We start from the raw sequence: 22,837 nt of genomic DNA on the forward strand, positions 1-22,837 counted from the left end.
ATCATTATCTGCAAATCCACTTTTCCCCCTTTCATTTCATCAAAACTAGCAAACAGAGGTGATGTTGTGATGTGAAAAGGAGAATGGGACGTGTTGTTGCTATACCAATGGCCGCGTGGCCTAATGGATAAGGCGTCTGACTTCGGATCAGAAGATTGCAGGTTCGAGTCCTGCCGCGGTCGCATTTTGTGTTTTACATTTTGCTTGGCCGCAACATTTATTGTTGTGCATAGAGCAATAAAATTTAGCTATACAGACCGACAGCATTCAGGTTCCTGATGGAAATGTAAAATGGACGTGTGGAAGTCGACCTCATTTTAGAGTTACAGGTCACCCAAGGGCCGTAGTACAACCACGCTTGCCGTTAAGGATGTTGGACAGTTTTAATATAGAATATATTTTATTACAAAGCCTGTTAATTACCTACAAATGTTTTGTAGTACCTTGAATCAGAAAACCTTTTTTAAAATTAATTGTTTATAACAAACGATTGCGTATTACTGCTACTGACGAGCAGAAGAGGGCGCGGAGACTGCAGGAGCTGCTGTCACCCCGTCATGCAAAATGTTTGTTTAGCTAGAACTGGCTTTGTTTTGCTCAAGCTAAAGCAAGCTTGAGCACCAGCTTTGTCTTATTTGCTAATTTTTGAGAATGATTATTTATTTTATTGTTCCCATTGTTTTGTTGTTTTTGTTAGTTTGTTTTTGCTATTATTGTACACACTCTGACCAACCAAGGTTTAAATGTGCTTTATAAATAAGCTTGAACATAAACTTAAACTTATTAATCACATGAAACATTGAAAACAAATCTCAGTTTGCAAACAGCTGCAATAAAAAGTTACTCAAACCTGCAGAGTTCTTTTTTGATTTAGCAATTTTATAATGTTAGTTGAGACACATGGCCACATTTCAGGATTTGGGGTTATAGAGAGAGAGATGCCATAAGCCTGAAACATACTGAAAGCCTAAACCAGAGGTCATGAAGTTAAAGGGGATGAAATAATTTAATTCATATTACTGGAAAGTATTTCTGGTTAGAGTTTTATAATTATTATTGTTATTATTATTATTATTATTATTATTATTGTTGTTGTTGTTGTCACTTATAAAGCAAGCTTTTGTGTTGTGTTTTTAGGATGAAAAAACTTGATGGTGTTTAAGATAAAAAAAAAAAAAGTAAGACAATGATGAGAACAGTTTGCGTTTCCCAGGCTGTATGTTGTCTGTACATGATCTATATTGTCATTTTTTGGATATTCCTCTTCACCTCTTTTCTTTCACTGTGGATTTAGCGGCTGCTGAGATGTCTGTATGCATGCTTTCTATATCTAGGATAGCCAGGTCACAGAATTTCCCTCTCAAAGGCATCTTTCTGTCTTCCTTCAGTTACCACCAGTATTTCCCCTAAGTGACTGAAGCACCTCCTCCAGTATTTGAGTGACTACATCATTCAGCAACTCTTTTTGTCCTGTTAATATGCTAGGGAACATTACAATCATATATTTTTCTCTTTCAGCAAGACATCATCTTTGGATTGCTGTGAAGGTTACCCGCTGAGTCTCTACAGACACTCTGCTCTGTCTGTGTGTGAGAAAGACAAGCAGAGCTGCCGTGACTTTAGAATTTCCACACCAACTTAAATGCTTTGTGCTTTGTGCATGCCTCGGTCTCATGCTGTGGATTATATATTTCACATGTTGCATACACTGTTATGTCAATAAAAGCATGCATTTATCGATGTCAGTCTAATATTGCCAGAGGAAAATACACAGTTACAATCTGCAGTATATGCCATGTAGCGTCAAAGCGCCACGTGAACATGAATAAACAGGTATACAAGCATGGACGCACACAAAGGAATGGGACACATTTTAAAAATTACTCTTAGTTAACTATAATTCAAATATAGGACAGCTGAAAGTCTCCATTTTAAACTTTCTGAAATTACACTCCACTCTGCTTCTTTAAATACCCAATTTTGCCTCAAATATTACAACCAAAATGAGGTTTTCTACTTTCAGTCTTTCAATATTTGCCCGTTTTCACTTCCCTGGTTGTGCAATTGTAATACCTCAGGCAGCAGGTCTGCATACTCCATATTTGGGTCTAGACAGTCGTTTCATATATAAATGGTTGCTGAATAACATTTGGAATCTATCTGCAAACTCAACAATGTAAGAACTCCACAGAAATGGAATATTTAGAGAAAATGAGAAGCCCAGCTTTATCCAAATCTTGCATCTTAAATTTAGTCATTATGTACTTTAATTAGGCTATTAGAGTTCATACTGGAAGTTAATCTAATATATTATCACTGGTCCCAGGGATGTTTTCATTCTTAAAGGTGCAGTATTTTCTGGTAGGATGGTACAGGATTCTTATTTGTCCAAGTAAATGCCATAAAAACAGCAATAAAGGTGGTGGGTAAAGAGGACGTCCAAATTAAATCGTTAAAATGATTCTTTAAGGCCAAAGGTGTACTGTGCTCAGATTAGTTCATAGGATTCTTGATGACCCCTTTCACATCACATTCTCTAAATTTGACCAGTTACGTTAAGCCTGTAAGTGCAAAAGCAATTGCTTTAAACTTTAATTTATTCCCACAGAATCATGCTGTTAAGTAAGGATTCATGCTCATTTAGCCATGCAGTTTATTTTTTATAACTTTCATGAACTTAGTTTAGTACATTTTAGCTTTTTTTCTGTTTTAATGCCAAATTTTTGTACATTTTTCTTATTGATATTGTTTTGTTTATTTAATGTTTTATCTTAAACAGTTCTAGGGCAAATACAATATCAATCTAGCTTTTATAGTCTGTGCCTTATACATGCCATGATAAGCCTTTTGTTTATATGCATTTTTTCTTTCTTTTTGCAGCACCATAACACTTCAGCTTGTAAAAGAAAAAAAAGATAATATCCATGGGGACATTAGAATATATTTAATTGGACTTAATTTTAAATTATTTTTTTCTTTTGTGCCCACCACAGTTTTGGAGGGAACTGGTCATGCTAGTCCTGGGCATGGTCCCTGAGATAATTTGCCACACTTGCCACAAAAGCCTCAGACCTCAAAGATCTTTTATTTGGAAAGAAATCACACATCACACAAGTTTGTGAAGCTCTGTGAAACGTGTAAATCTACAATGGCCTGCTGGTAGGCTTTTATACGGTGTCAATGCTAATTTGGGGTTTTAGTGACATTCAGTTTTCAGTTTTAAAGGTGGTTATTGTTTTATGAACTGAGGACTGTCAAACTGAATTACCCTGTACAGAGAAATAAAGTTTTTTTTGACTTTGGCTCATGCTAGCACACTAACACAAGGAGGGATTATTCTGGCATAAACTTGTAATTTAGGACTCTTTTGTTTGTCTGTTTTTTAAAACTACTTTCCCCCCTATTTTATAGCATTGGTGTCTTTGTCTTCAGTGTTAGAGCAAACATTATCTAGAATGAAATTTTGTTCTTTGCTGGTGAAAAGAACATTTATCTTTGCATTGTTTGGTTATAGTCTATGTAAGGATAACCCTCGTAAAACAACCCGAAGTGACACGTCTTCACATATTCTGATTCTGTGGAACCGGAGGGCTCTGTGATTGGTCAGTTTGCCTCCCTGGTCCTGGCATGACGTCAGTGCAGGAGCTGGATGTCAGACAGTAGAGGAAGCGCGCAGACTGGTGGAGAGACAGAAGCTGGATGACTGAGGATGGAGCTGGACACATGTGAGGGCTTTGCCGCTAGCTCTCAACAAGGGCCCGATGTAAACGCAGAAGAATTGTCCTGGAACATTCAGCGCTACCTAAAGTTGAGGACATGTACCTTCAGAGTTTGCTCTGCTTCTAAAACAGGTAAGAAACGCCTCTGGAAATGGACAAGTGGGCATACATGATCAGATTTGACCAGATTTGATTTTATGCAAAAGCTATGTCTATTTGTCTTTTGCATAGAATTTTAAGATACTGAAGATAAATGTTAAGTTTACCTATTAGTGGTGTTACTGAAACGCTAGAAACGCCCAATGGTTCGTGTGAATGAAGGCAAAGCATATGTGTATGGTCTTTAAATAGACAAAACCTCCTATTATATAAATTGCCAGAATCTTAAAGTGTCCTCGTCCTTCTATTATGATTAGGAACTAATTGCTTTTGTAATGGCTTGTGCGGATTAATCCTTGTGATGTGAAATAGTCTAGTTTTAGAAGAAGTAGGCCAATCACAACTCTCATTAAAAGTGGGGATTCTTTGCCCTCAGGGGCTCTAAAGAGCCAGGAGCAAATTAAAATATATTAAACCCCACCTCATTTTAAATTAAGAAGAATTGATGTATATTTTTTATTTAGTTTTAGAAGTCAGCTGTTCGTTTAGCATGCTGCATCAAACAGGCTCCTGTTCTGCGATGTCAGGTTCATGGTCATGTTTTCAGGCCGTCAGTTTGGCCTCATGTGAGACAAAATAATCGTTTTTTGGAAAATTGGTCAATAAGATGTTCAACTTTAAAACGTCTTTATGATATTAGAGCAAATAATCAAGATATTGTAGAATGCCAGTCGCTCGTTAAGAGCGTTTATGTGTAATGAGCTCCTCTGGATGACATGTTTTCCTTTGATTAAAGAGTTTATATTATTGAAACAAAAAAGACTGTAAAAGGTTCGTGTTACACAGTTGAACAGGCCCACAAAGTGGTTAATATGTTGCAGTGCAGTAGGTTTATAATAATAATATTATTATTATTATTATTATTATTATTATTATTATTTTAGAGCGCAAAATAACATTCAAATGACAATTTAAACTAAATTTAAAATTTAGGAAAAAACAAAAAAGTCAATCTGTCTGCTTTAAGGGTATATCCAATGCAGAAGTTTCTGGTAATGACAAAGCCTGTAGCTCCCGTTTTGGTAGCTGCATAAAAATATATAAATGTTTATTTAGTAGCTATGTGTCTGCACGAGGCCTATCTTCAATATGTGTCTTTACTTAATATATACATAGACTAAAGTTATAATAGAATAATAATACATTTCCTACATTTGTATTTAAAACCAGCAAATTATATAATCATCTTTTTTTTGCTTTTATGCATCTGCTTTCTTCTATAACTTCACCATTTTATTTTAATAATAAACAGTTTGAAGGAAATGGAAATGTGTGTAACTGATACAGGCCTTCTGATGCTGCTTTGCCTCCTTGTAGATCACACCAAAATGATTTCGGGCCACAGCTTATGTGAGAAAGGGGGTCTGTTTTTGTCTTTGGTTATCTAGCTGTATGAGTGTTAAATGCCTGTCATAAAGCTAGATAACCGAAAGTAGAAATGACTTCCATACCGTTGTGTTCATTACCAAGACAAAACGAGGCTCCTCAGGTGGATTTACACCGAAAAAGGTAAGAAAAAGTTTAGCTAATAATGCAAGAAATACCAAATGGCAAGTTCAAAATGTAGGTGGACTAACATCTAACATTACACACACACACACACACACATTTATATATATATATATATATATATATATATAGATAGATAGATAGATAGATAGATAGATAGATAGATAGATAGATAGAGATATATATAATATATGAAAATTATAATTAATTTTTTTAATAGCAAAATGTTTTCTTTCTTCACATGACCAAAATGTATCTGTCTTTCATCAGCAGCAGTGCATGTTATGTGATGAAGGACTGAAGGAGTCTTTTTAAGAAAACAGTTATGCATTTGTTTATATTTGCTTTCTTATCCCAAATACCTTAACTCTATCTAAGTACAGTGTATTCTAAGGATTTATATGAGCTTCACAAATTGAATGAGGGCCCACAGTAGAACATTCACCCTCTGCAACATGAAGGGATCAGTATAGACTCCAAAAGAACTCCAAAAGTCCCAAACTAATTTAAGGTGTGAATATCTTAATATTTTGACTTGTGGGAGGAATTCAGATACAGTTAATTTATTATTTACACCTGTGCTTTTCCTGCACTGACATGATTACTTTAGTTAAAAATGGTCTGTCACAGCTCTTCGTTTAAGTCGGTCACATTTAGAAAGTGAAGTAGGCTAACTATTATGTTGAGCCTCCGGGATCCCCCTTAAAGGCTTCTGGAGCTATAACTCTTTCAGGACACATTAGCATGTTGCCTTCCAGCCTAGTCAGAGCTCAAATGCTCTTGATTTATGTTTTTTTGCTTTTAGAAAAGAAAACCCAGTTTGAATTGTAACTTTACTTAGATGAAAGAAAGAGGAAGCCAATTCTTTGTTCATGGTCTATAGACCTTCTAACTCAGTAAAGTGGTAAAAGAAAAAAAAACACACACATTTGGCATCTGTATTTAAAGCAGTAGCAAGTCTTGAGGTCTTTGGGATACATTGTGTCTCATCTCAATGAGAAGGCCGGGGCAATCCTGTGGATGGGAGCTGAACTTTTCAACTTGGTACTTCAGAACTATAGCGGTGCAGATGCTTAGCCTGGAGAATGCCACTAAAGCTTAAAGAGCAACAACGTGAGATGGGTTTTCATTCATTCTCTTAATTACTTATTGCAGTAGAGTTTGCTGTCAACCTGGGCTAATTGCGTCGTTTCACAGTCAGATGTTGGAAAGGCTGTGATCCGAGTCTTTTCCAGAGCTTCCCCTGCTATATGTAGTGTGTGAACCTGCGGTTCCTTCTTAACAAATGGGGAAAAAACACTTAAGGCTTTATGTATGGGATAGTCCAAGGCATCATTGATTTAACCTTTGTACCTTTAAAATGCGAGGGATTCTTCTGGTGCTTGTATAGCAGCAGAATACACACTCATGCCTTGAATAACACTAACATGGCGAGAGGGAATTGCTCTTTGAATAGACTGGCGAGAGCTTTAAAAGTTTTATAATGGGCTGATTTATAGTGCAGTCATTCAGTGGGTGTGTATACTATTTGGTGTTTTCTTTAAGGGAAGAAAAAAAATAATTGAATAAATAATTCATAATCAAAAGACTGTGTTGATACCCTGAAATGTATAACATGCTGTGTATTCCTCTGTCCTCTCTATTCTGACCCTGTTACAGCTTCCCTAATAACACTGAAAGATCCGGGATGCCTGAACAGACCCGCCATTAAACAAAATTGAGAAGAGAGGAAGAAAACGGTTGGTCCGGATTTGCCACCTCCTCCCACCCTCCCCCGTTGTACCCGGGAGCTCCTGATGCCATCTGTGCTGCCAACAGAGACACTTTGCTCGTGCCAAGAGGCGGACAAAGACCCTCTCCAGATCCCAGGAGTATGGGCGCGCTCAGAGGAGCCATCTTGGGAGATGTTTGCCGCGACAACTAAAATGGCTGGGCTGGCACTGGAGGTGAGTTGCATCATGGTTTTCTGCTGGTACCAGTGGCGTTGGAGGCCAGAGGGGTGGTGATGGCGGGGAGAAGTGTGTGACTGTGTGTGTGATGGGGGAAGGGATCATGAGGAAGGGTTATGCAGAATTTTCCATTTCCTGCAGTCACACATGGCCTCTCGCTTTTCTTCTGTGCTCTGCTCCTGCTAATTAGCAGTTAAGGGGTGATGTGGGGGGGTGGTGGGTGAGGATGGGTGTTGGTAGTTGGTGGTGCGGGTAAGGGAGGGGGCTGGGTAGCAAACAAAATTAATGAGCTGGCACTGGTTGAAGGAAATCTGCCATCCTCTCTTATCATGGTGCTTCTTTTCTCCCTGATGCACACCAGGCAGCGATGTATGCTGTTTCCACCTAACGAACTTAATCAATTAATTTCTGCAAAACTGTCATGAAATCGTGACGTTTAATACAGTATCTTAAAATGTTGAAAATTTCAGATGCTGAAAGTAAAACGATGGGGGTGCTTGGATAATTGTTTTTAAAAGGAAACCCTCTGAAATCATACATTTTTTTCATTTTTACTTATAATTTTGCAAACTTTTGTGTATAATTATGGTATTTATTTGAGTACAATCTGCAGCTGCATGTGTGCATCCATGCAGGCCTCTATGTGTGTGCCATGTGGATCAGAAGTTCCATGGTGAAAGTGAAATTTTACAATTGCTAAAGCAACTTAGCTGCACACACACAACCTGAGCAAAAATTTCAAGCATTTTTTCTTTGCATTTAAATGTTAATTGCAGCTCTCTGCTTTATCATTTCAATACTTAAATATTTATTACTTTATAGAGAACAAATCACAAAGTCAAAATGTCACACTCTTTAAAAATCTTACATGGACAAAATCACATTGCCAAATATCAACTCTTCAGATCTTTACCAGCAATGTGATTGTAATCTCACACACACATAGACACAACCCTCCTTATCGTTGTGTGGAGCTGCCCTGTACCCCCGACGACTCTGGCAGCAACCTGAAGCAGAAAAGCGAGACACGTGAGCATGTGTGTCCACGGCCGACATGTGCAGCTGCAGTGCTTGCGTGTTAATGAACAGTGCCGTGCATTTATACATTATCATTCAGCCCCGCACTCTCTCACTCACCCCCCTCAATAGCTGCCCGCCCGTCAACCCCCCACCCCAGCCATTCCCTTCGAAAAGCCTGCTTTCCCACTATTGTGGGAACTGGTGGTGCAGCGGGCCCGAGCTGGGGGGCAGGGTGGGAAAGACCCTCCAGACTAGACATGAGCAGATGCCTGAGACATTAGACTGTCGTGCGGATCACCGGGGTCGGGTGAGCCACTGAGTTTTAATGTGTGGGGAAGTGTATGTGTGTTTGATATGTGTGCAATGTGGCGGGGGGGGTAGTCCAGACCCTGGAGTGCCACCTGACTGTTCATTAGTCCATTCAAGCTTCTCTGCATGTCTGAAAAACATGGAGATGCTACATTTTCTGCTAAATGAGAGGGATTTCCCAGGCATTAAGCATGCATTCATATGTATGGCACACTAAATCACGGCTTGTCACTGGACTGCATCAGAGGTGCAATGCAATGGTCACATTTTTACTAAAAAATGTATTTAAATCATTGCAGTGCCCCTAATTTCCACTGTAGTTGTCTATTTTATCACAATTTACGATCAGGTTGCAAATTGTTCTTTACGCAAACAACCTACATACTTGTATCAGAAGATAAAAAGACATACATCATGAAACTCCAACAAGACGATTGGTGAATGACTCAGCTAAGGTAGTGGGTACGCCCTGAGAATCTGAGTGATGTAACCTGTGCGGATAATGATTATTAATGGGCCTCATACTGTATGTGTGCTTCCACAAGATGTGCAGCCCACATGTCAAAGGATTATTCCCTCTCTTTATTCATATAAAAGACTCAGAGCTGTCTTTATAATTGCATTTGTGTTGCTCATCTCTGATGTACAGCATATTGCTTCAGGCAGATTTGACAAAAGAGAGGAAGCAAGTCAAGAAATTAATGTTGGAGGAACTGTAGCCTTCTTCATGCTACTGTGTGTGCTACATTAGGGAAAACAGAGGACAAGAAGGTTGGTGTTGATAGGTAAAGCTTAATGCTAGCTCATCAAGAAAGTGTTAAAGAGAATATGCATGAAAAAAAGGCAGCAGGTGTAGCACATGGGCAGACATGTTTGAGCCACCAGCGTCAGGCTACCTGCTGATGAAGTCAGCTCCTGCTAGCTTGTGCATTGCCTGCAATACCAATCTGGAAATTGAAGTCGTGTGTGAGTGTGTATGTGTGCATGTGTGTGTTCAGAAATCGCTTTGCAACGGTAGCTGCGGCATTTTGCACAGACAGCGTGGTCAAACAGGGATGGTGACTGAAGCACATTTGTCAGGAAAATGTATTCATTCGTAACACGTCTGCAAGAAGCGCAAACCCATTTGTTTAGGGGATGTAAAAATGAATGACGTGCACAAACGCACAGATTCTTTTATCTGATGATTACTGAGAGCTGAAATTCTCACTCAAATTCAGTATTAGGAGGAAGTAACAAGTGAAAAGAAATCAGTACTCTTAATTTTGTTTTTTGATACCCTGCAGCGTCTCATAACCCTCAGTAAAACTGCTTAACGGCTGTCTTTAATCTGCTCTGAAACAAAGAGTCTTCAATTAAGACAGTCTGAAACCAGAGCGGCTGGAGAGTGAGGTCAGCTGCTTTGACACCATGACAGAAGGATTTAGGACCTGGATGCCCCTGAATCTTCCTTTGCACACTGCAGCCACCGTTACTTAGATATTCATTCCTCACTCTTCACTCCCTCCTGCCTGTACATAACTTTACGTTTGACAGAAAAATGTATTTCCCCTGAAGAAAATGGCAGAGAAAGAGATGATTACCTTTCCTTCCTTTCTTCTCCCTTACTTCTGTTATTCGTTATTAACTATGTATTGCTTTTGCTATGTGGGATTTCAGTGGCAGGGAATCATAATGTATGACATGATGAAGTGACAGTAGCCAGTGCTCACTTCCCATTCTGCGTGGGTGCAGCCATAGTAGTGATAAAATGTTAATACCACATAGCTCCTGGGTTACCTCCTCACTATGTGTGGACACTATTAATGTTTTAACGGCTCTACCGAGATATATAAAGCCCAGCTCATGGGTTGCCCATAGTCTTGGGTGAGGTCCAATGTGGGTCAAGCGAAGCTCATTGGGGCTCTTTAATGCAACACTGGCTGAGACTAATCTAGCACAAAGCCCAGCGTTAAGTATCTTAGAGAAAGATGGAGAGAAGTTCCTACATCCCAGGCTTTTCAGATTATGTCTGTTGGCCGTGGCATCCCTGAGTAGGGGTCCTGTATGCTCCAATGAAAGTAGTGGAGAATTAGGTGACTGAGCCTTTAATACAGCAACCCTTTGTAATCATAGCAGGAGATGAGGTAGTAACATGGAATCCTTGATGTGACCTCTTTTTTGTGTGTGTCATTGCATTCTGTGTTACTGAATGTGAGTTTGATACCAGGCCTTAAAAGGAGACTGTGCATGAAAAAGCATATTTTCCCTTTATTCTGCAATAAGATCTGGATAAGAATGTCAGAAATCAAGTCGAGTTCAAGTTCATGGGTGCAGTCTGTCTATCTGCAGCCAGTCAGGGAGTTAGCAGAGTCTGTGGCCACCCTGGAACACAAGAAGAAGAGGAGGAGAAGGAGGTGGTTGAGGAGTACATAGCCTTTGACCTCTGTTAGGGTTGCTATGGAAAGGAGGCCGGTCGGTTCAGTAATGTAAGATTGAAAAGGCCAAATTGTCAGAGCTGTCCAGTGGACGTCAACCCCTCCCCAACAACACACACACACACACACAGACAAAACACAAACTCCAACCCATTCACATATACTCACAGATGGCACGGGCCAGCTTGGGAATGTTAGTGGCAAGAAAACACTTTATGTTCATCAGACACAGCCATAATTCATCCAGAGTCACACAGTCTGCAACTCTTCCTCTGTGAATTCTGTTAGACCACTTGTGTCTCAGTTCTCAGCCTCACACATCTTAAAAACTGTCTCACCTAATGTATAATTACTTTGTTAAAACACTTGTGACAAATGAAAAAACTTCTTGTGTTGCAAGCTGACAGTTTTTTTAAGCTTCTCAGCTACATTTTGCTTCCATCCTAAAACACATAAAAGGTCTCGTTATCTTGCAGTGAGGTGAAGCTATTTCACCAGAAGTAGTCTTAATATCGCTATAGTGAAATGTCACAGCAAACGTTTCCTCTTCTGTAAGACCAAAGTGGTTTCTATTGCTAACAAGATACTTAATGTACCAGTGCATGCTGAGATATTGAAGCACTGGTTAAAATTAACTTCACATAAGCCAAACCATTATAAGACAATATGTGTGCAATTTAAATGGAACTAACGTCATCAGAGCTTCTTTCTTTAAAATAAAAGAGAAAAATTAATAGCAGTTAATTATAGTGAGTGCAGTCCTGTGTTGCCTGTCATACCCCCCGTTACTGATCTCTCCAGATTGTATGGCTGAACATGTCGATAAGAATAAGCTGTTGCATCAGTTAACCATATATTTCTGTGTCTGCTCATTCTTACTGCTCAGCGTTTGATGTTTGACTGACTGCGCGTCAGAGTGGGCATTCAAATCCACCGATTGTAATGTGTGCATGTTCCATGGCCCCTCTGTAAACGTGCGCGAGTGTGGCCTCATTTAAGGTGGCATTCATTCAGGGGAGGAGTCTGGCGAATAAAAGAGCACGTATTTGCATACGCTGCATGCTGTCTGCAGAGAGGGAGCAGTCGAAAAAAGATATCAGAGGTGGACAAAGAGAATGAGGACAAATCCTTCATTGTGGGGTTGGTGGGAGAAAGGGCTCATCTGAATTGGGGAGTGGGTGAAAATTGACAGAGAAAGAGTTCGAGCCGGTTTCCTGTAGGGATAAAAGCCTTAAGATCCCTCCATGCATACAGCCTGAAAATGGAGGAGAAGAACAACATGCAGAGCACAGAGGCCTTTTTTAACTGTGCATGAAAAGGAAGTTTGTTTTGCTGAAACACTTCCTCCAACGTCTGATGTACAAGACGAAAAAACATACACAACCACAAATGTCTATTGCCAAAACAAGACTCACTGACATTTGCAAAAAACCAAGAGGTTAAGTTTCCAGAAACTTAATAGATTTTTATTCTGTTCCTGACAGAATTATTTTTAAATTACCGTTACCATTTATGCTTTTCAGGACCCATTATACCCCAGTAGCCTTTTAAAAATATATTATATATATATGTTGTAGATGTTTGTTTTGTTATGACTGCAAGTTCTGGAAATGCATTACTTTAATAAAGCTTTAACTTGTGGTTCTGTATGAACCAATATGTCATATTGTCAATGCAATTTATCCCTAAAGAAATATCTTTACAGTATTTCATTTTATCCATCTTCTCAAAAATGTGAGAAATTGTTAGCTAAGTTTACAAAGCTAAATTTTATTTTTATGTTAATGGATCTCTCTTTTTTTTCTCAGGGTTGGACCAGGAGCTGGCACACCAACGACCAACTTCAACAAAAGTCATCAGTCTAGCTAGACTCTGCAGACCATGAATTTGAGATTATGAGATTATTATCCCAATGTACTGTAGTACCCTGACATGTACAAGTCAAAATATGTCTGAAGATACTGAAACAATAGGGAAGTTTGGATAAAAACTGTAAATAAATACTTGATTATTCCTGCTTATTGCACACTCAATAATGCATGTGTATTTTTAATTTTTAAATAAATACCCTTTTCTCTTTCTATGGTTAAGTTAAATGTTTTGATAAGATAAATGTATTAATAACAAAATGTACTATTATGAGTGATATATCAGTGAAATAAAAATTATGGATATATCTCTGTGTTTAAGTGATACTTCTAAGTAAGAGAGTCATTACGTTTAGATGACTAATTAGAAATAAACAGTTTGTGACTTTGGATTGTCACAGATTGTGTGTAAAATGTAGTTTTAAAGTCCGGTCCATGACTATTACATAGATTGCATGCTAAACATAGCCTATTTATATATGTTATATACAGTTTATATTAAAAAATAACAACAATTATAAATTTATATTGTGTAGATATAGTTAATAGACAGGACTCCTCTCTCTTTTGTGGAGGATTAACGTGGTAAGGTGCGTGAGACTGGCATGAGAAAGCGTCAGAATGACCCTTCATTAAGTTTTAATTAGGAGGAGCAGACAGTCGCGCGCTGAGTAGAAAAAAACCCCGCAGACTAACGGAAAAATAGTTAACTCTTGCAGCTTTTAAAACACAGTAAAATGTAATGGAACAGTCTGAGTTTTATTTACTAGAGAGACTTTTTTAGCATTTCAAAAGCTGCGCTTTGACGAGATATTCTTTAAAAAAAAAGAAAAAGAAAAAATATTTTAATTATTTTTAATCTGGCTTTTATTGTTGTGTTTACTTTGACCCATTAAACGTGTCACCGCACAGCAGGGCGCAGTTTGGACGATTAATTTTGGGATTACCGGCTTGGTGTCAGTCGGACCTCCGTCAGTGTCCGTCTGATCTGTTGTCCGGAGTCAAACAACAGATGGACACGCGCGCGGGGTCAACGGGGGATTATTTCCGCCCCTTTGTGTATAAACAAGCAAAACGCCCAGATTTGTCAGGATAAACTAAAATGCGCATTTATTACAAATGAGAGCTGAATTTATTTATTTATTTATTTATTTAACGTTAAAGGGAAAATGTGAATTTCTGTTTAAATAGTTATAAAATTGATACAGCATAGCCTTTTATTTATTTATTAATTTTTATTAATGTGGGGGGAACAAGATATACCAATACAGAACTTTTTGAAGTGTTGTAGCCTGATAACCTCATGGCTGTTTGTAAAGACAAATACAGCATCAATGTTTGACACATCTTAATTTACAGTTAAGCTAGTTGTAAAAAACATATTTTATGCCTTTTGAATTGGTGATGACAAGCTTAAAAGCACAGTCATGAGAGAGAAGAAGAAAGAAAATATGATAAACGTGAGAACCTTCAGGAGATTTATACAGGGAAAAAAATAACAGCAGAGGAAATACAAAACACAAAGCTAATTCGTTTTAAAACAGTGCACACAATTCTAACACATGCAATGAGGCTTTTTATTTTTACACAACAAGAATCGAGAAACGAATGACTACATACATAAATTAGATTGAAAGAAAACAAATACAAAATGCTGCATTGAAGACATTTAATTTTACAGTCACACAAATGTGAACAACTTGTAAGGTGCACCATTTGTCCCACATTTCTTTAAATCTAAGGTCACTCTTATGCAGGCCTACACAGAAGTCAGCATGTTTTCAATTCATCCACAAAAACGACAAAGGCTGATTAGTTCTCTTCTCTGGATGAAAGGAACCCAATTAGTGAAATCAGCCTCTGTAGAGCCGGGACAGAAAAGAAGCCCTAATGTTTAGATTATGCTTAAAGAAATAAATTAATTAATAAAAAAAAAAGCTGTTACACTGGGGTGATTTTCATTATTAAAAAATAACTTCTGTTGATTTTACATCACAAGCTCAATAAACATGTACTTTACACGTGTTTCCATTTGCAAACAAACATCGGAGAGCTCCAAGATTTCTGGCAGCATCAGCATCATATCATCCCTCAGCAGAGGTATCTGCTTGAATCTCCAACTTGAAGTAAATATTGGTTTTTGATTAATGTCTTATTGGGCAGTGGAAGCTGGTCAGGGACCTGTTGGTGAAGTCCCAGGTCGGCAGAGGGTCAGGGGTCAGGATGTGGACAGTTCCCAAGAGGACAATAAACAGGCCAAAGAGGTGCAGAGGTCAGAAGCAGCCTGTGCACAACCAAGAGACCAAGGTTCAAGGGCAGTTAATTAAGTGGCTATTTCCAGCTATTCCCAAGTGACCACCAGACTTGGAGAGATTGCGTGAAGAAGACTATATAAAATAGGTTAATAAACATGTTAACTTAAAAAAAGGACTCGAAAAATACATAGCTAAAGGCACAAACAGCTGCAAGTTCATCTCTTTTCACAAGCGGAAATGAAATGCAAAGATTAGACAGAACAGCATATGAATATGTGAAAATTACATTTTCTTCCCATCAAATTTTATACAACATGTATCTGATCCATATTATCACATCAAAGATCAAGTTTGGCTTCTTTACAGGGAGAAAAACAGCAAGGCAGAACCTAAGCGCTCAAGCAAACATTTTGGAGGGAAATGGGGCATCAGTTTAAGCTGTTTATGTCTTTCCAGCAAGTGAATTAGCCTATGGGCATGATCCCTTAGCATAAGAATGGAGTTGGGGGCCTGTGAACTTCTCTGACACTGACCTCTCTCCCAGGATGTGAATAGCATCACTCAAGGGCTGCCAGTCGGCCTTTCAGTCAGACCTGAGCCTTGCCCTCGCCTACGCTTCTAATCAGGCTGATTTAATGCATCCTACAAGTCCCTCCTCATCACCCGGCTCACTGCTGCTTCAGAGTCACTGTGCAGCCTTTTACTGGAGAGTTGCATAGCCCTGCCTCTGGGCCTCCTGCTCTGTGAGAAGCTACAAGAGCTGGTTTGAAACAACAGGGGGGCCTTTTTCCCTCCACAGAGTCTGGGTCTCTTTATAATCAATTGGTTCCTCCTCTAAGGAGCTGGTGCTTAATAAAGACTACTTTGCACTCTAGAATGTGGATGTTTTAATGAAACATGTACACCATACATATTGCAGCCATAGATTTTTTTAAATGCAATCTGCAAATGTCTCATCTAATGACAGATTAAAAAATAAATAATTAAGAAAACAGCTAATAATGTTAAATAAGACTGCACTAACAATATGCATACGTTACATTACAGTATAACGTAACCTCATGTTATCTTATTGTTAAGTTAGTCAAATTCTGCAGTTATAACTGAAGGTGCAAATGTGATTACAGATGTTTAGCTGCTGTTTCCATCTGCCAGTTGTAAAGAAAATCAGTTATTCTCAGAATTTTTAATTTATGCCAAAATATAGTGAGTTTGGATATTTTGAACCAGACAAAGCAGTGCTAATAGTACTAGCTGATCTCAGGACAGATGAACTTTCATCATCACAAAGCTCATGAGAAAATGACTTCAGATGTTTGTCTAAGGTGGTTTTTATCAGTTTATTCAAACGTACTTTGATTTATTTGCTTCGATTTACTTTCATTTATGTAAATCTGGCTCTGATTTTTCAGGTGATCCCAGTTTCTAATTCTGCTATAAGTCTTTCTGATGGTAATATGTCATCAAGAAAAATTCATAATTATATCTGTTAAGATCAAATCATTTGAGTTGCTTTTACAGGAGAGAAATAAGGGAAGCTTTTAGATTATTCAGTAACAACAATAATAAAAAAAGTTTGCTCCTGTTAATGTTCGTTTCATGGCTGCAGGTTAATTGGCATTCTTATTTATGTATTAATCACTGTACATAGTGTTTACAACTGCGGTGCCTGCTGTGATTGGCGTGACACCTTTAGTGCAGCAGCACATCCCGCCTCTTGATGCAGCTCATTCTCGGTTTGTAATGCAGTTAATAGACGGCCTGAGTAACACACTGTTTGTCCTCTGAGAGCCAGTTTTGTCTATCAGTTCTCAGTCATGAGCTCTGTGCTGCTCAGAGGCTTGCCAGGTAGAATTATTAAATTGCAGGTTATGACTTGAGTCTAAAATGAGAATATAGTGGCAGTTATTTTTATTTTTATTAAAAGCTTGGGTTGGAGATAAGTCTTATTAGTATTGTAAATTATGATTACTAAAAGGAAAATAATGCAAAATCTCCATATGTTAATCTATAAATTCAGTGTTACACAGATTCTTGTAAAATAAATATTAATTATTCTTTTTTTTCTGCCTGCAGCTCTCACAATTCGCTTGAACCTGTTTGATAATAATTAAAAACTTCTTGGATTTTTCACGCGACAAGAAATTCTTCGTGGGGCATTACAACGAAAATCAAACCAAAGTACATTCAGTTCCGATTTTAAAATCCAGTCCCTTCTTAAGCATTCAAATATTAAAAACATGATAACCTCTTAAACAGGCAAATGAAAAAAGAAAGCTGTGACTTTACAGTTGTAAAATGCTATTCTTTTTTATGAATTATTTAGTATTTAATTATTATTATTTGTCAACAATGTCCCGTCTTCATGTCATAGGCCTATTTCGAATTTTGCCAATTTAAAGTGAACTCTTAAATAAAATCCCATTCCATATTTCTTTCTAAAACCTTTGGTTTTGTCTAACAGAAAATAAACAAAGAAAAACAAGTCGTATAGTTTTAAGTTTCAGTTTATATAAAGGATTGGGAGCTGAGTGTCTGAATAATGAGAACAGCGTGTCTGAATCTATGTTTGCTTTTCTGCTGCGTTTCTCTAATGCTGTACACATTAGAGACCACCATCATCCAAAGAAGAAAAACAAAAAAGGGGGAGGAAAAAAAGAAAAGAAAGAAAGAAAAAAGAAAATTATAAATGTCCGTGTATGTGTCGAAACCTTTTGTTCAAACACTGTCAGGCCAAAGTGAGAAGAACTGACTGAAAAAACTTCACATCAGACCCAGAGAGGGTGAGGATCAGAAAGTGATTTTTAATTATCAAAAACAAAAATTCGGAAAAACGGAAATCAATTTTGGCCAGAAAATCCTAGAAACATGAAAAAACAGAGAGTGTGGGCATCAGGAAAGACCGATGAGCCCACATTAAGAGGCCAACAGTGCGCATGCTCACAGCCAGGCTTGGAAAGGCACATCAGAGCTGCGTGTGGCATCGTTTAGCATTTTTCAAAAAGCCACGTGAGGGTCTAGCTATTCCCTCCTATCACAAATATGTCACGACGCTGATGTTGGCAGCTTGGTTGTGATTGGCTGGAGACGATGCGATCCGCAGTCAAAGGTGAAAGGTAAAATATGTGTATTAGAATCACTTCAGGAACAATAAAAATGGATGTAGATAACATATATTTTTACCTACATCCATGTGTTTGCTGAATGCAATAATAATGCAAATGCATGAAAATATTTCCCTTTGGTTTTATTGTCTGTCTTTCTTGTCACAATGTTTTCCATCTCTGCAGGAATTCAGCCACATTCCAACAGGCTGATTTTAGGATGATTCACTGTTCAGCATTCATAAGGACACAAGGGACTCGAACCGTGTCTGATGTGTGGCTGCTGTGTTAGCCTTTGACCTCGGACTGTCTGGAGGGCTGTGGTGACAGAGTCAAGGTCAAGGAGAAGTGGGGGAGACAGGGATGGGCGTGGGCAGCATCTGATGGGTGGAAGGGCTCCCTGTCTGAGAGTGCACAACCCAGACAGTCCCAGACGTCTACTAAAGGGGAAACAGTGTTGTGTGTGAACCCCTGTCTGTTCCCACTCTTCTTTTTAGCCCTGGAGGTGGGAACAGGGGCTGCTGGTTTTTAGAGACCAGCGATGTGATAGTCCATGCATTCGAGGAGCCTGTGACAGGCACACAATTTGAATAACACTAATCTTTTAGATGCAGATAAACATAAACCCACAGCCCTAAATCCCCATTTTACCGTCTGCTTGACTGTTTCACCTAAAAGATTTGATCTTTCCAAAAATAAAGCTCTGCTTATTTAAGAATACACTACAAAAACTGACAGTTAAAATACCTAGAAATGAAAGTAACGCTAAGTACATGCCATATGAATCCAGTCAGTCAACTAAGTGAGTAGCTTTCAGCTGTTTTGACTTGCAACAAAACAGTAGTTTTCGGTCCAAATAATTACTTTGTCTTTTTAACATTAATCTTAAGCAGACTTTAGGACCCCAGTTGTGTAATTTTCCATATAAGAAAAAAATAAAAATAAAAAAAAGTCACATTTTGATCCTGTTGAAGCTTTTTTTCCCTAAAGGAGCACTTTAACTTCAGACAGTGTACATCTTTGCCTTTTGCTAATACCTTTGTGTTTTACTAAGCTGTACCCTCCAGCTGAAATACACAGTCTCTGATGTTTTCATTTACTTTATCAGAGAAGCTTGAACATATATACTTTTCCTAATTAAAAATACCAGGACTGACGTTAAGGTCTTGATATTTTATCTGAACAATCAGTGACATTTAAAGTTGCTATTTTTATTGTTTAAGTTCATTCAAACTTTGACTTGATGAAAACAATCTTCTTGTGTAACTATCAGAGCTCTGAAAATGTAACACTCATTCAACAAGACAGACTATGAACAATACATTGGCTTTCAGCTAAACTTTTGCACCTTTTTTTTACTTTACTTGAGCTCAATGCATTATTCCCAGATGACTGAACATCTATGTGCAGAGGCAGCTCCCTCTACAGGTACGAAGCGGTGCCTCTTTAATGGTGGCAGATATGTTCACCCTGCAAACCAGTCTAATCTGCCACAGACACATACGCACTCTCATCCAGACTCACTTTCACGTTCACAGATATAAGGCCCCCACAGACCTCCCGGGTGATCTGCAGTGGAGCGTGTAGCCACCTGTCAATCACCAGATCTCGGCCACCTTAAGAGAGACATTTCGTCTGGGACAACGGCAGCCCGTCCCTCCCCATACATTCTGCCTCCCCTAGCAACCATCACCGGATGACTGAGAGGCTTTGTCTCCTCACAACAGGAGTCCACCATTGAACCTAGAAGCCCGTAGCAACCAGAATTAGAGGGTGTCAGAAAGGGGTCTTTTCTGTGAAACGGGGGTGAAAGCTCTGTTCTTGTCCCCACGTCTGGGATTCATATCATGGGCCTGAATAGCATCCCCACCTCCTTTTAAAAGCTGGTGTAACGGAGCGTATGAAGGGGCTAGCGGTGAGCGGATAGGATCATGGTTAATCTGCTGTTCCTCTCCACTGTGGTCCGATAGGGACACTTAAGCAGCCTCTGTGGCGTGGGGAGGCCTGGAGATACCTGCGGGGGACAGAGCTGTGGGATGCAAACAGTGATGGACAGCAGTGGAAGTACTTCTGAGTATATTTATGTTATTACCATCTAAGTAATATGAACATATTTCAATGGAATGTAACCTGAGATGTATGGATATGAAATCACAGGTGTTCAACTTAATGCAAACAGGCAGAACGTGGCAACGTTGCTTTTTATGTTTGGCTTACAAGTAAAGAAAAATAGACACTGGACTAGAAGAAAAAACATAACAGGACAAGAGCAACAAATAAGAAAAAAGTTGCCAATTTACATTCACCTGCAGGAAAATCTCACAAACAATAATAGAAATTGGCAACAGGTCAGTAACATGAGTGTGGACAAAAAATCATTTAAAGAGAAGCTGAGCTTTTTAGCAAAAATAAGCAGGTGGATCATCACTCTGCAAAGAATTTTACAGGGAAAAACTTTTCCATTTACAAAAAATGTTTCAAAATAAAAATGGCAAAGAATTCGGAGCTTGCACCATCAAAGTCAGATACTACAAGGCCACAATGATAAAAAGAAAAACATATATAAAAACATATATATATATAAAACATAAGAGACATATTTTATTTTTGAAAAGGATCATCACTTAGGTAGTTGTTTCATTTGCAAAAAGAAGTTAAAACTATGCAAAAAAAAAAAAAAAAAAACACCAAAAAAACAAAAAAAACTTACTAAGATCCAGAACTGCTGCTGTTTTTCTCTGGGCCCAAGTTCATTTAAGATGGACTCAGACAAAATCTTAAACCATCGTATTGTGCAACAAATCAAAATTTTAGATTTTTTTTCGGGACACTCGTGAGCACTGATATGCAGGCGCATTTGTGCAGATGACATGGCTTACTTGTACATCATGGAAGGCACCTTTAAAGCTGAATGACATAAGACGGCTTTGCTGCAAAGCAAAGAAATTCTTGGCCAAGGTAGATCTTGCTTATTTTAGCATGACCATATTCTTTGAAATTGCCTTTAGGACAGTCTGTGCACTGCATGACTGTGCTAAACTTCAAAAGAGACCCAAATGGTGAAATTACTCCATCACGTTCATTTACAAATTTCTCCCATATATCTTTATTTACATTTTACTCAGCATCTTAACAAATTATATTCTGTCTGTCTAAATAAAGGAGTAGTAAGCAGAGTAATTTTCTCAGAGCTGTAACGTAGTTCCAAATAGGAGAAAGTACTTCAAAGCACCAAAAGAACACAAGACAGGAGCAACAGTCAGGGGAGGTCCAGAGCTGAACTGCTGAGAAATCACCTTTAGGGAACACGGAAGTTTTACAAAATGTGAGCAGATTACATATAAAGAGAAAAGGGTGCAAGCCTGAATAGTTTATGAACAGTTTTATGGACTCGTAGTTGCTTTCAAAAGGGCTTTTACAGCTTTCTTTATAGCCCAGCTATCATAGACCTCTGAATACAACTAACAGCTGTAGATCCTCGTAACTGTAAAGGAAATTCAGTGAAATTTTACTACAGTGTGACTGTAGAAAAAAATCACATGAATATGCTAGCAAAAGATGTAGTCACCATCACACACACTGTTGTTTTCCGCCATTGAGTTCTTCAGTATAACCTCCCACGTTGCATTTCACGCTGCAGCGTTCTGTACATTTCACATTGCCATGTAAGAGAGATTACAAGCTACAAACAGCACCACGGCACAGAAAACGTGGTGCGTTCTTTATCATTAATGAGCATCTCATCAGCCCCCTGTATGGGAGTATGTTTTGTGCAGCCCCTATTCTAAACTTCCATCCTGCACCCTCAATCCCAGGCTCTCCTTCTCTAGACCTGTCAATCAAAGATCATGATTGAGCCCGGATGGCAAGCAGTCAGTCATCGGCAATGAAAGTGAGGCCTCGTTTCCCCTTTAGTGCCCCCATACATCCTGAAGTTCTCATCTCACCTTCTCTGTGGCTCTTTCTCCTCCTCTACTGTGCCTAAAAATATAGATTTCTCTTGTAGAAGTCACATCTTTCAGTCTCAAGGAAGTCAGGCTTCATGATGCCATTAGGTCAGACCATCTAAACTTCAGAGGTGAAGGCCTGGTCTCATTTTAAAATAAGTCTTATTTAGTTTTAACAGGCCTCTGCATTTGCCCTTTAAGTGGCTGATGAATAAACATGAGAGGAGTTGGGGCGGGAACTGGATGGGGGTAGAATGAGAAGAGGCCCAGTTTGTGTGTGTGTGTGTGGTTATGTGTATAGGGGAGTATCGAGGGCAATGGGGGAGCCTTTCTTCCCAGCAGGGCTGCATCTCGTTTAATTGGAGCACTTGTGGCACCATTACCTCCTTTACTCAAACACGTTACTGATGACAAAAGAAAACAGCGCTAAGCCTGCCTTTGTTAGCGAGGAGACTGGATGAGGAGATGGATTCCTCGCTGCTACTCATGTGTGGGAATCATCCACACTCCCACCATGAACCAGTGCTGCATTCGACCAGTAAAATACCACAGACAGCTGGGCAGGAGACAGAGCGCATGGA

The 22,837-nt window shown here is 38.8% G+C and overlaps 1 long non-coding RNA gene and 1 other non-coding gene across 2 annotated transcripts; both read left to right on the forward strand.

Moving 5' to 3' along the window:
- Positions 1–109: 109 nt before the first annotated feature.
- Positions 110–182, forward strand: trnar-ucg. Its single transcript has one exon. It is a non-coding gene; the product is annotated as a tRNA-Arg (tRNA).
- A 3,514-nt stretch (positions 183–3,696) lies between these two features.
- LOC121648225 lies at positions 3,697–13,258 on the forward strand. The gene is made up of 4 exons (XR_006011928.1): positions 3,697–3,851; positions 5,196–5,387; positions 7,047–7,333; positions 12,891–13,258. It is a non-coding gene; the product is annotated as an uncharacterized LOC121648225 (long non-coding RNA).
- Positions 13,259–22,837: the final 9,579 nt, after the last annotated feature.

This window comes from Melanotaenia boesemani, chromosome 10 (genome assembly GCF_017639745.1).
Source record: "Melanotaenia boesemani isolate fMelBoe1 chromosome 10, fMelBoe1.pri, whole genome shotgun sequence".
Lineage (NCBI taxonomy): Eukaryota > Metazoa > Chordata > Actinopteri > Atheriniformes > Melanotaeniidae > Melanotaenia > Melanotaenia boesemani.